Consider the following 14,182-nt stretch of genomic DNA (forward strand, 5'->3'; position numbering starts at 1 on the left):
GCGTACGCGTCGCTGGCCATCTTCGCGTCTCACGCGTACGCATCAGGCACGCGCACACGTCGCTGTGCAAACTCGTTTCCACGCGTACGCGTCAGGTACGCGGACGCGTCACTGTGAATTTCTCCAAATCGCGCGCACGCGTGAGCCATGCGTGCGCATCGCATCTCGCTGGTTGTCTCCTTTATTTCTTGTGCTCCTTCTATTTTTGCATGCTTCCTTTCCATCCTCTAAGCCATTCCTGCCCTATAAAGCCTGAAAACACTAAACTCATGGATCACGGCATCGAATGATACGAAAGGACATTAAAAATACACAATTTAAAGGCTTAGGAAGCAAGTTTTCAATCATAGAGCATAATTAGGAAGGAATTGTAAAATCATGCAAATAGTGTGAATAAGTGAGTAAAGAGTTGATGAAAACCACTCAAATTAGCACAAGATAAACCATGAAATAATGGTTTATCAAACTCCCCACATTTAAACATTAGCATGTCCTCATGCTAAGCTCAAGGAGACAAAGAGAATGAAAATGGAAAGTAAGACTCATGTAATGCAATGCAATGCAACCTGTATATCAATGCAACTATATGCTAAGATGTTTCTATCTACTTGGTCAAAGGTAAACAAGTTCTCCAAGACAAACATAAATCAAATTCTACTAATTCAAATCAAACAATTAGAAGCAATTAAACTTGTAAGAAGATAGCTCATGAAATCAGGAAACATAGAATCAAGCAGTGAACCCTCACTGGTAGTGTATGTGCACTCTAATGTCTCAAGTGTATAGGGTAGTCCACTCTAGTCTTCTCTAGTCATATTTTCTAAAACTTTGTTCTTCATCTAACCAATCAAAAATTATTTAATGCACCAATGCAAACATCATGAGGTCTTTTCAAGGTTGTAATAGGACTAAGGTAAGGGTGAGTATATATGTATGGCCAAGTGAGCTATAAATTGAATCTTTGAGTAACCTAAGCTATCACCTAACATACATACACTCTATATAACTCTAGAATCATGCCTAGCTACCCATAATTTTCCACTTTTGCATCACATACTCATGTACCAAATTTTCTTTAATTTTATCACATATGCATTGATCTTTTATTAAATTTAACATTGGGGTAATTTTGTCCCTTTATTTATTTATTTATTTATATTATATTATATATATATATATATATTATTTTTTTCTCTTTTTCTTTATTTTTTCTTTTTTTTGATTAAAAATATAAAAGTGAACATAACATATCAATGCACATGAATTCTTAATTTTTCTGGTCTTACATGAGTAGGTACCCAAATTCCTAATATTTTGTCAATGAAACATAGTACCATTTCATCAACCCAAGTTTCCACAGTTCCCCACACTTAATTTATACATAATCTCTAACTTAAGCTAACCAAAGATTCATTTGGGTAATTAATTGTATTTCCACTTAAGGCTAGTGCTGTGGTAAAATATAGGACAAATGGGGATTAAAAGGCTCAAGGTGGCTAACAAAGGTGATTGAAAAGGGTAGGCTATTTGGGATAAGTGAGCTAATAACAAATGATGGCCTCAATCATATGCAAGCATGTAAATACACTAAACAATGGACATATAGAATGGAACAAAATCTAGATTGCAATTATAGAGAAGAAAACACACAAGAAAATATATTATGGTTAAATAATGTAACCATATAAATAAGCTCAAAACTCACGGGTTGTGTGTTCTTAGCTATAATTCATGTTCCAATTACAATCTTCAAACAAATTTAACACAAAATTTTAATTTGAATTAGTGAAATTTCTCAAAAATAGGGTCTTAAAAAGAAACTTATTATTTTTCAACCGAGTAGAACATACATGCAAACACTTATTACTATGCAATATATTCTATATGACAAAAGAAAAAGTTAAATTGTTGGTGTTAAGAGAGAAAAGTTACTTCTGGAAGTCAGGTACTGACCGACCTCCCCACACTTAAAGCTTGGCACCGTCTTCGATGCTATCAGTCAGGAGCAAAGGGGGTTGGTAACAGCATCTCCACAGGCAGGGTCGTTATGGCTCCCGGTGCTGGTAGGTAAAGTGGAGTCCGGAGTGTCTGGGTCTTCCTCAGGTGGATGGTTGCCAACAATCAGCTCCTTGAGGTATGTAAATTGGCGCTTGTTACGGCGCTCCATTCGCTTTGTCTGCCGGTCTAGCCGATCCAACCTCTGAAGTGTCTGAAGGAGTAGCTGATTTGTTGAAGGTGCTTGTGCTTTTCGTTCCTCTCCTCACCGGTGACTTGTTAGAGGCTCTCTCTGTACCCTTCCTGGTGGCCATTCTGAAAAGGGAGAAGAGAAAGGGGCATGAATTCAAAGGGATAGAGCAAGGAAGAGGGCAGTATGAGTGATAATCATGCCAAGGTAAAGAAGAATGTTGTTAACACATGGTCGCAACTCCATGTAATTAGGACATCAATGGAAATATAGCATGAATCATTAAGGTAATTAAATAAAAGATGTTTATTAGCATGACGGCAAAGGCGTGAGTAGCGTAGATCAAGCATTAAAAGCCAAAATGTATTATCACTCGTAACAAACTAACAATAACGTTTGTATTGACAATTATATTTAATTAATAAAATATTGGAAGAGTTTTGTGAAAAACAGGCATTAGAATAGAAGGATAGAATAATTAAGAATGCACAATGCCATACGGGCTTTTCACAAACACTTGGTATGCATGTAAGATATGTTAGGGAAGGTAGGAATTTCAACATGCATGTAATCCAAAAATTAATATTAATCATTAAATCACTCTTGATGATATCCACAAGCTCAAGTATAATAATATAAGACCCAAATAAAGCTCCAATACCAACATAAAAATGCATGAAGAAAAAGAAAAGAATGAAAAAGAAACTATAAATAACTAAGCATGAAAGAGAAAAATTTTTGAAGAAAGAAAAGTAATTAAACGCAATAAGAAGAATGAAGGAAGAAAGGAGAAGGGGATGAAAAGTCGGAACGTGATGCGCGCGCGCAAGGCACGTGTGCGCGTGAGAACTGTCGGCCCGTTTGGTTGATGTCCATATCCATCAGAGACATGGACACGGTGACACACGTTCAGTGTTTGTTGTATGAGACACAAAAAAGTGAGAGACACGGTTACACACAAGAGTACATGAAATACGTGTATTTTGTGTCTCTTCCAAATGGTGAGACACGGATTTTTAAGGGTGGACACAAATTATATCATTTTTTTTGGACAATTTCACCCTTACTAATTTTATAAAATTTTTAACACTACCCTCCTTCCTACTTCATCTCCTCCCACTTCATCTTTTTCAGTGAACCTGAACTCCTCCATCTCCTCACCTCCATCTTTCTCTTTTTCTTCATCATAGTCTATTTCTCTTCCAAGATAGCTACATATTTTTCTCTTCCTCCTCTTCATTTTTGTCTATTCCCCTAATCTCTTTTTTTTATTCTTCTTCTTCTTCACTTATTCCTCTGTCTCTTCTACTTCTTGTTGTATTTACCTTTGTTTATGCCCAAATCCGCCATTGTTACTATTCTATATCACATCTATAATCGTCTTTAATGTTGTTAACTTCTAGATCTGCCATTCTTCTTCTCCTTTTCTCAATTTGTTTCCGCCTTTCTCTCTCTTATTCAAGAGTTTCATCATTTTTGAAATCAAGGTTACAACAATGGCTACTGACTTTGCTGGTAGATCTTTAAACTGAAGATGGAAGATAGACCTTGGCGTTGTTGGAGGCAAATGGTTAAGATTGTTTGTTGATGGAGTGTTTTTTGCTTTTTTAGAAACAAATTATATTTTATTGGAGGCTGGTTAGGACCATTTGTTAAATATCTTAGGTTATTTTATTTGATTAATTTCTTTTATTAGTTCAAGAGTTGTTAATGGTAGTAGAAAAGTGGAGGTGGTTGTTTAAACAGTAGCAGAGAAAAAATGGTGATGGTGGTAGTGATATTTTGTGGTAAGGACAATATTGACATTTTATAAATAGTTAATTTATTGTTGTGTCTTGTGCTTACTTATCAAATAAATTAAAAAAAATACGTGTATCACTGTGTCTATGTCTTCAATATCTATGTATTTATGTCTATGTCTCAAACTACCATAAACCAAATGCAGCCTGTATTCGCCATGCGACGCGTACGTGAAGAACGAAATTCTCGCGCGATCTAGAATTTTCACAAATAAATTCGTGTTGTAAGTATAGCTTCTAGACCGACAAGAATTCCTTTCGTACAAAAGTTTTGGTTGTCACAAGTAACAAACCCCTTTAAAATTAATAACCGAAGTATTTAAACCTCGGGTCGTCTTCTCAAGGAATTGCAGGGAGGTATAATTTATTATTGGTTATGCAAAGGTATATTTTTGGGGTTTTGAAATAAGGAACAAGTAATTTAAATAACAAGAAAAATAAATTAATAATTAATAAAATCTCTTGGCAGGGTATGAGAATTGAAAGTTCTATCCTAGTTATCCTTATCAGGAGTGATGAGAATTGGATTTTAATCCCACTTAGTTAAGTCATGTGGACTAATTAATTTAATCCTCAAGTCCTAGTCAATCCCTGTGGGAAGACTAGCTTCAGAGCAATCCAAATCAATTAGTAATCTGCTAATTTCAATCATTGCTAAGTTTGACAACTCAAGTGTTACCAATTACTTAACCAAAGCCAAAAGGAAGAAAATATCTAAATTAAATTAAAAGCATCCATATAAATAAAGCAAAGCAAATTCAAATCTAAAATACCTCAAATTATACTAAATACAACATTCAAATCTAAACACAAAGAGTTCATAAACAAAATTTGAGAAAATAAATAAAAAGAACATTAAACCTAGAAATTGAGAAGAGATAATCCTAAATCCTTTAAGAGGAATCCTAATCCTAAATCCTAAGAGAGAGGAGAGAACCTCTCTCTCTAAAAACTACATCTAAAATATGAAAAGTGAATAATGGAAGACATGTTCATGAATGGATGCATTCCCCCACTTTATAGCCTCTAATCTGTGTTTTCTAGGCCGAAAACTGAGTCAAAAATAGCTCAGAAATCGCTCCCAGCGATTTCTGGTACGTACACGTCGCGGGAAAGTGACGCGGAAGTGTCGTCCACATGTTTGCACGGATTAGGTTTTCGCCAGGTCACGTGTCCGCGTGATCCATGCGTTCCTGTCGCTTGGCTTCGAGGCAGCTATGGAAAATTATATATCGTTGCGAAGCTCCGGACGTTAGCTTTCCAACGCAACTAGAACTGAATCATTTGGACCTCTGTAGCTCAAGTTATGGTCGATTTAGTACTAAGAGGTCAGGCTGGACATCTTTAGTAGTTCCTTCAGTTTCTTGTATTCCTTCCACTTTTGTATGCTTCCTTCCATCCTCTAAACCATTCATGCCCTATAATCTTTGAAAACACTTAACACACATATCATGGCATCGAATGGTATAAAGGGAGGATTAAAATTAATAAAATTAAGGTCAAAGAAATATGTTTTCAATCATAGCACAAAATCAGGAAGGAAAATATAAAACATGCAATTAGTATGAATAAGTGGGTAAAGAGTTGATAAAAATCACTCAATTGAGCACAAGATAAACCATAAAATAGTGGTTTATCAACCTCCCCACACTTAAACATTAGCATGTCCTCATGCTAAGCTCAAGAGAAGCTATAAAAGAGTGAAGAGGAATGGTAGAATGTATGAAATGCAACCTATCTATATGAATGCAACTACATGCTAAATGCTTTTACTTACTTGGTCAAGAGTAAATAAGCTCTTCAAGTAAAAAATAATTCAAATTTCACTTATTCAAATCATATAATAAAAGACAGGTAAACTTGTGAGAAGATAGCTCATGAAAGCAGGGAACATAGAATCAAGCACTGAACCCTTACTGGTAGTGTATATTACTCTAATCGCTCAGGTGTTTGAGGTTCGATTCTCTCAATTCTCTACTAATCTTGCTTTCTAAGACTTGATCTTCATCTAACAATCAACAAAAATTTAATGCATAAATACACATATCAAGAGGTCTTTCAAGGGTTGTAATGGGGTTAGAGTCAAGGTAGGATTGTATTTGGCCAAGTGGATTAAAATCTAAATCCTTAATTAACTTAAACTTTTCCCACCTAACTTAAGACAATCCATGTAATCAAAATACAAAACCTAACTGTCCATTAACCATGTTTTCCACATGTTCATGCATTCTAATTTCAAGTACATTACATATGCATTGCTTTCACCACTTACTTTGGGACATTTTGTCCCCTTTTATTTATTTGCTATTTTTCTTTTCTTTTTCTTCTTATCTTTTTTTTTGTCCTTTCTTTTAAATCTGAAATATGCCTATTTCTCTCTTTTTTTTCCTCAATGCATATGATTTATTGAATGCATGAACATGTCCTAAATATTTCTTTCACATTTTCATAAAGATATATAATACCCAATTCTTAAACCAAACGTTTCCAAACCCACTTTTCCCACACTTAAGTCGTAAGCACTCTCACTAGTCTAAGCTAACCAAGGATTCAAATTAAGGACATTATTATTTTCCGCTTAGAGTTAGTGATGAGCTAAAGTAAAGAACAAAGGGGGTAAAATAGGCTCAAAATTGGTTTGCAATGGATAATGAAAAGGTTAAGGCCATATGGGTATGTAAGCTCAGTGAAACAAAGGCCTCAATCATATAAGTGCATGCATACATTAAACAATGGAAATATAGAATCAAGCAAGACAAAGATCACAATTTTAGAGAGAAAAACACACACAAAAAATAAAATATTGGTTAATAAGATGCAACCAATCAAGTAGGCTCAAAATCTCACTGGTTTTGTGTGTTCGAGCTCTAAAACCATGTTCCAAATTAAAATATCTTCACACAAGTTTTTCAAAAAGTTTAATTCAAATTAGTGAAATGCTATAAAAGATTTCTTGAAAAAGAAAATATTCCTTCAACCAAGTGGTAAAATATGCACAAAATCAAGAAAATATGCAATCAAACATGCAAATGCAATAATGAGCAAACAAAGAAAATAAAACATTGGTGTTGAGAAGAAGGTGACTAACCCACGGAAGTCAGTATCGACCTCCCCACACTTAAAGATTGCACTGTCCTCGGTGCATGCTAAGATGTGCAAGTGGACGGGCTACTACAACTAATGCTTTTCTCCAAAGATTGTGCAGATGGACTTGTCTGTCGCCCATGTAAAGGTTTTCCGTTTCCCTTCCTCGGTGGCCATCCTGAAAGAAGAGGAAAAAGAAGAAATTTAACCCAGGAATAAAGATAAGAAAACAAATAAAATAAGGTTGGGTTAGTGCCAAATGATGAGAGTCTCAATTACATGGTAGCTACAACATGCAAGTAAAAAAATAGTAGAAGCACATGGCAAATTAAGAGTGCAAAAATTTGCAACAATGGGGAAGAGAGTATGGGTAATGCAAGAAAATATAATTCATGTTAGTGCAAAAGTAATACAAGTATCATAAAAGACTAGCATTGACTTAAATAATATTACCCAATCAAAATAAAATAAGTCATGCAGCACCAGAATAACTCAAGAAAAGATGCAACAGTTGAATAAGAAAATTTTAACACCAATGGAAAAACAATAAATTTAGAAAAGAAAATAAAAATATGCACAAAATTAAAATATAATGAATGAAAGTATGCAAATGAATTAAATAAAATAGGATGAAAGTGAAAAAGGATGAGAAGTTAAAGAGATAAAGTAAGAAAGAAAGAATAAAGAAGGAAAGATAGAAGAAATTAGGATTAGAAAAGAAAAGATAAGATAATTGGCGCTGATTTGGATAAGTTGTGCGGCGCAGGCGACGCAGACGCGTGGGTGTGCGATAAATGCAGGTGACGCGGACGCGTGGGTCACGCGATCGCGCGACCTGATTTGTGCGATTGGCGCGAGTGCAGCCTCGCATTCGCACAACTCTCTGTTTCAAACTCATTTTGCCAAAATTCTGGGTGACGCGTTCGCGTGGTTGACGTGATTGCGTGAATGGCCATATTTTGAAAACGACGCGGATGCGTAGGGCACGCATTCGCATGTTAAGGCTAGTGCTTCTAGCACGAGTCCAGCCCTACTCCATCATAACTCTCTGCCATACACCTCTTTACGTCGATTTTGCAGGGCCACGTGGTTGCATGGGTGACACGGACGTGTGGGGAGGCTATTTTGCAAACGACGCGAACGTGTCGGCGATGCGGTCGCGTGGGCATGTTTGTGCCTAAGGCACGCCTCCAGCCACGCTTTCGCGTGACTCTCTGTCCAATTCTCTTTTGTTCCCAACGCACTGGTGATGCAGACGCGTTAGCGATGCTTACGCGTCGCGTGCGTTTTTTTTTATGCAATATGCAGACATTATAAATGAATACTAAGAAAAATAAAATAAAATAAAACTAAGAATAAAAAAAAATAAAATAAAACTAAGACTGAAAAAGAACGATCATACCATGGTGGGTTGTCTCCCACCTAGCACTTTTAGTTAAAGTCCTTAAGTTGGACGTTTGGTGAGCTCCTTGTTATGGTGGCTTGTGTTTGAATTGATCCAAAAATCTCCACCATTGTTTGGAATGCCAACAGCCTCCAGGGACCCAAACTAGGCATGTAAAGCCCTTGAGCAGTTTTAGACAGGTTCTGAGGTTCCCGGGGTGTTGAATGTCAGAATAGATTCCAGGATCCCAAACATTGCTTTTGCACCCGCCTTTTTATAGACTTATATTTTTCCAGCCGGGTGGTTTGGAAGTTGTATTCTCACCAAGATGACCAAACGCCTTCCAAAACCCATTCAATTGAAGATGATACCAATCCTTGCACTTCAAATTGAAACGTGGAACCTTATTGAATCTTGCACACCAGCTCTGAGTACGAGCCATTTTCCTCTTACTCTTAAAGCCGCAGAGAGCTCTAAGCTGGCCATCTATTTCAAGCAAACCATATTCAAGTGGAAAAGTAAAGATAAAGGTTAAGGATTTTACCCATTTGAAGTTTGTATTGGGCGGTAATGGCCTTGGGATAGGTGTTTCCAGTGGTTCTGCAAGCTCTACTCCCTTGTGTTCTTCTTTGACAATTTCCACCTCTTTGCAAGCCTCTTCAATTTTAACCGCTTCCTCTTGGTAGCTTTCTTCCAGTTTAATCTTTTCTGCATTGCCTACCAAGAGCATGGGAGGCTGTGCTTCTTCTTCTTTAATCTCTATGTCAAGTCCAATGGGAGAAGATTCAAATGTAGATAAGAATTCATTAATGATTGAATCCATCTCTTGATCATCCCCTTCAAAGTCCTCAACCATGATATGCTTTGGAGGTTGTACACCCTCCTCAACATCAATTACAAACGTCTTAGAAGGAGGCTCGATGACTTGAGTTTCCCATGGAGGTTCTGCATCTCCTAAATCTTCAACCAATTCTTCTTCTTTGATAATTACAGCTTCCTCTACTTGTTCCAGTACAAAGTCATGCTCCGTACTGTCCACTGGAGTTTCTAGTATCTCCTTCATACTACGTTCTTCATTAGATTGTCCACATGGAGCCATATGGTTTCTTGAGTGTCTGAATGTCGGGAAGGTAATCGATTTATCGCTTGATTCAATTGGTGAAGGGTTGCATGAAATTTTTCAAATGTTTCCTTGAGACGCTCCCTTGATTCTTGGGTTGATGGATATGGACATGGTGTATATTGAGGTGGTGGTTGTTGGGAGTAATTGGGGTGGAATTGGTGTGGATATGGGTTAGGGTCGTACGGAGGTAAATGGTGGTATGTGACTTGTGAGTGTGGTGGTTCAAAGCTGTGTTGAGGAGGTGGTTCATAGGCGTATGGCGGGGCTTATCGGTAATTACAAGGGGGTCCACCAAAACTATTGTCTCGACATGCATTCTGGAATGGTCGTGTCCATGGTATCTTGGAGGGTGTTGTTGCCGAAAGGGTTGATCAGATCCTCGTGGCTCCATCCATCTTTGATTGTGCTGACCTTGATGCATGTTCCTGTTATAGCTTCCATTCCTTACAACAGCATTGGTGCACGAAATTACAATCACACTCTGTAACTCCGCACAACTAACCAGCACGTGTACTGGGTCGTCCAAGTAATACCTTACGTGAGTAAGGGTCGAATCCCATGGAGATTGTTGGTTTTAAGAAAGCTATAGTTATCTTGTAATTCTTAGTCAGGATATCAATAATTCTCAGTTTTAATTTGTAATAAATAAAAAGCATGGATTAAATAGTACTTGTTACGCAGTAATGGAGAATATGTTGGAGTTTTGGAGATGCTTTGTCTTCTGAATCTCTGCTTTCCCCCTGTCTTCTTCACGCACGCAAGGCTCCTCCTATGGCAAGCTGTGTGTTGGTGGATCACCGTTGTCAATGGCTACCATCCGTCCTCTCAGTGAAAATAGTGCGCTGTCACCGCACGGCTAATCATCTGTAGGTTCTCGATCATACTGGAATAGGATTTACTATCCTTTTGCGTCTGTCACTACGCCCAGCACTCGCGAGTTTGAAGCTCGTCATAGTAATCTAATCCCTGAATCCTACTCGAAATACCACAGATAAGGTTTAGACTTTCCGGATTCTCACGAATGCTGCCAATGGGTTCTAGCTTATACCACGAAGACTCTGATTAAGGAATCCACGAGATACTCATTCAGTCTAATGTAGAACGGAAGTGGTTGTTAGGCACGCGTTCATAGGTTGAGAATGGTGATGAGTGTCACAAGTCATCACATTCATCATATTGAAGTGCGAATGAATATCTTAGATAGAAACAAGCGTGTTTGAATAGAAAACAGAAGTACTTGCATTAATTCATCGAGACACAGCAGAGCTCCTCACCCCCAACAATGGAGTTTAGAGACTCATGCCGTCAAAGGGTACAAAGTTCAGATCTAAAAATGTCATGAGGTACAAAATAAATCTCTAAAATTTGTTTAAATACTAGACTAGTAACCTAGGTTTACAGAAAATGAGTAAACTATGACAGATAGTGCAGAAATCCACTTCTGGGGCCCACTTGATGTGTGCTGGGGCTGAGACTTGAGCTTTACACGTGCCTAGGCTATTTCTGGAGTTAAACGCCAGTTAGTAACCTGTTTTGGGCGTTGAACTCCAACTTGTAACCTGTTTCTGGCGTTTTACGCCAGAATAGGGAAGAGAACTGGCGTTGAACGCCAGTTTGCGTCGTCTAAACTTGAGCAAAGTATAGACTATTATATATTTCTGGAAATCCCTGGATGTCTACTTTCCAACGCAATTGGGAGTGCGCCAATTGGATTTCTGTAGCTCCAAAAAATCTACTTTGAGTGTAGGGAGGTCAGAATCCAACAGCATCAGCAGTCCTTTTTCAGCCTGAATCAGATTTTTGCTCAGCTCCCTCAATTTCAGCCAGAAAATACCTGAAATCACAGAAAAACACACAAACTCATAGTAAAGTCCAGAAATATGAATTTTGCCTAGAAACTAATGAAAATATACTAAAAACAAATTAAATTATACTAAAAACTTCCTAAAAACAATGCCAAAAAGCATATAAATTATCCGGTCATCACAACACCAAACTTAAATTGTTGCTTGTCCCCAAGCAACTGAAAATCAAATAGGATGAAAAAAAGAGAATATTCTATAAATTCCAACTATCAATGAAACTTAGCTCCAATCAGATGAGCGGGACTAGTAGCTTTTTGCCTCTTGAATAATTTTGGCATCTCACTTTATCCATTGGAGTTCAGAATGATTGGCATCTATAGGAACTTAGAATTTAGATAGTGTTATTGACTCTCCTAGTTCAGTATGTTGATTCTTGAACACAGCTACTTTATGAGTCTTGGCTGTGGCCCTAAGCACTCTGTTTTCCAGTATTACCACTGGATACATACATGCCACAGACACATAATTGGGTGAACCTTTTTAGATTGTGACTCAGCTTTACTAAAGTCCCCAATTAGAGGTGTCCAGAGTTCTTAAGCACACTCTGTTTTTGCTTTGGACCTCGACTTTAACCGCCCTGTCTCAAGTTTTCACTTGACACCTTCACGCCACAAGCACATGGTTAGGGACAGCTTGGTTTAGCCGCTTAGGCCAGGATTTTATTCCTTTAGGCCCTCCTATCCACTGATGCTCAAAGCCTTGGATCCTTTTTATTACCCTTGCCTTTTGGTTTTAAGGGCTATTGGCTTTTCCTGCTTGCTTTTTTTTTTATTTTTTTTTCGCAAGCTTTTGTGTTCGCTGCTTTTTCTTGCTTCAAGAATCAATTTTATGATTTTTCAGATTATCAATAACATTTCTCCTTTTTCATCATTCTTTCAAGAGCCAACATATTTAACATTCATAAACAACAATTTCAAAAGACATATGCACTGTTCAAGCATTCATTCAGAAAACAAAAAGTATTGTCACCACATCAAAATAATTAAACTAATTTCAAAGATGAATTTTGAAATTCATGTACTTCTTGTTCTTTTGTAATTAAAACATTTTTCATTTAAGAAAGGTGATGGATTCATAGGATACTCATAGCTTTAAGGCATAAACTCTAATTTTTATTTATTATTAAATGGAAATAATATAAATTAGACATAAAAGCAGACATTTAGCAATAAAAGAAGAGAAACTAAGGACATAGGGACAATCGACTCTAAATTTAATACTCAAATACTCTAAAAATAGATAAAAGGTTATCACAGAGTTAGGACTCAACAACCTTTGCTTTGGGAGGTAGATGCCTCTTTAGTCTGTGGAGTGCTTGGTCCTTCAAGAGATAGCTTCTGGCGCTTTAATTCCTTCAGTTCACGCCCATGCTCTTCTTGTTCCCTCAGCAGTTTGCAGAGCATGCTATTCTGATTTTGCTGTTCTTCTTTCAGTTGATCCACAGCTTCTTGCAACTTGGTAACAGATGCTTCTAGGTGCTCCCAGTATTCTATTTGAGGGATTTCTGGGGGGAACTCCTATGCTCTCCTCTTGATGGGGTCGTCCTGCACTTGTTGTCCTTCCATTGACTTTTTAGTGATGGGTTGCTCAACTGATACATACTCATCTACTCCCATCTTTACCCCAGCGTCTTTACACAGCATGGAGATTAGGCTTGGATAGGCCAATTTGGTATCTTTGGAGTTCTTGTTTGCAATTGTGTAAAGCTCACAAGAAATTAGCTGATGGACTTCCACTTTGTTCCCTAACATAATGCAATGAATCATTACTGCTCTTTTGAGGGTGACTTCAGAGCGGTTGCTAGTGGGCAATATAGAATGCCAAATGAGGTCCAGCCAGCCTCTAGCGACTGGTTTGAGATCTCCTCTCTTGAGCTGGTTTGGGACACCCTTTGTTTTGGTCATCCACTTGGTCCCAGGGAGGCATATGTCCTCTAGGATTTTGTCCAAGCTCTTATTCGCTCTCATCATTCTCCTATTAAAGGAGTGCGGGTCATCTTGCAGTTGAGGCAGCTTGAAGATCTCCCTTATTTTGTCAGGATGGGTGTGAACAATCTTCCCTCTGACCAGAGTTCGATAGTCATAGAATGCGGTTCCAGCTATTCTTTGCCTGTCTGTTTGCCACAAATTAGAGTAAAATTCCTGAACCATGTTTCTTCCCACCTTTATCTCAGGATTAGCTAGGATTTCCCAGCTCCTGTTTCGAATTTGCTCTTGGATCTCCGGATATTCGTCTTCTTTCAGATCGAATTTAACTTCCGGGATCACTGACCTTAGACCCATTATTTTGTAGTAATGGTCTGAATGTTCTTTGGTTAAGAACTTTCCTTGATTCCAAAGTGGTTTTGGAATATTCTCTTTCTTGCCTCTTGAGGTGGTTTGTTTTCCCTTAGGAGCCATGATCTTGGTGGGTATTGGTTTAGTAATCACGGATAAATACACCAAACTTAGAGGTTTGCTTGTCCTCAAGCAAAAGAAAGGAAAGGAGAGGGATAGAGGGAGAGCCAAGGTCGAATTGTGGAAGAGAGGGGGAGGCCGAACGAGTATTTAAAGGGAAGGAGGGTGGGTTTTCGAAAACTTTTGAAAAAGATATGATAGAAAATAAAATTTGGAAAAGATAAGTGTGATAGAAAAAGATGTAATTTAAAATTAAAAGAGATATGAAAGATATTTCAAAAAGATAGATTTGTTCTAAAAATGTTGTGAGGATTCGAAAAAGATATTGATAAATATGAAAGAAATT

Source organism: Arachis hypogaea, chromosome 17 (assembly GCF_003086295.3).
Source record: "Arachis hypogaea cultivar Tifrunner chromosome 17, arahy.Tifrunner.gnm2.J5K5, whole genome shotgun sequence".
Classification (NCBI taxonomy): Eukaryota; Viridiplantae; Streptophyta; class Magnoliopsida; order Fabales; family Fabaceae; genus Arachis; species Arachis hypogaea.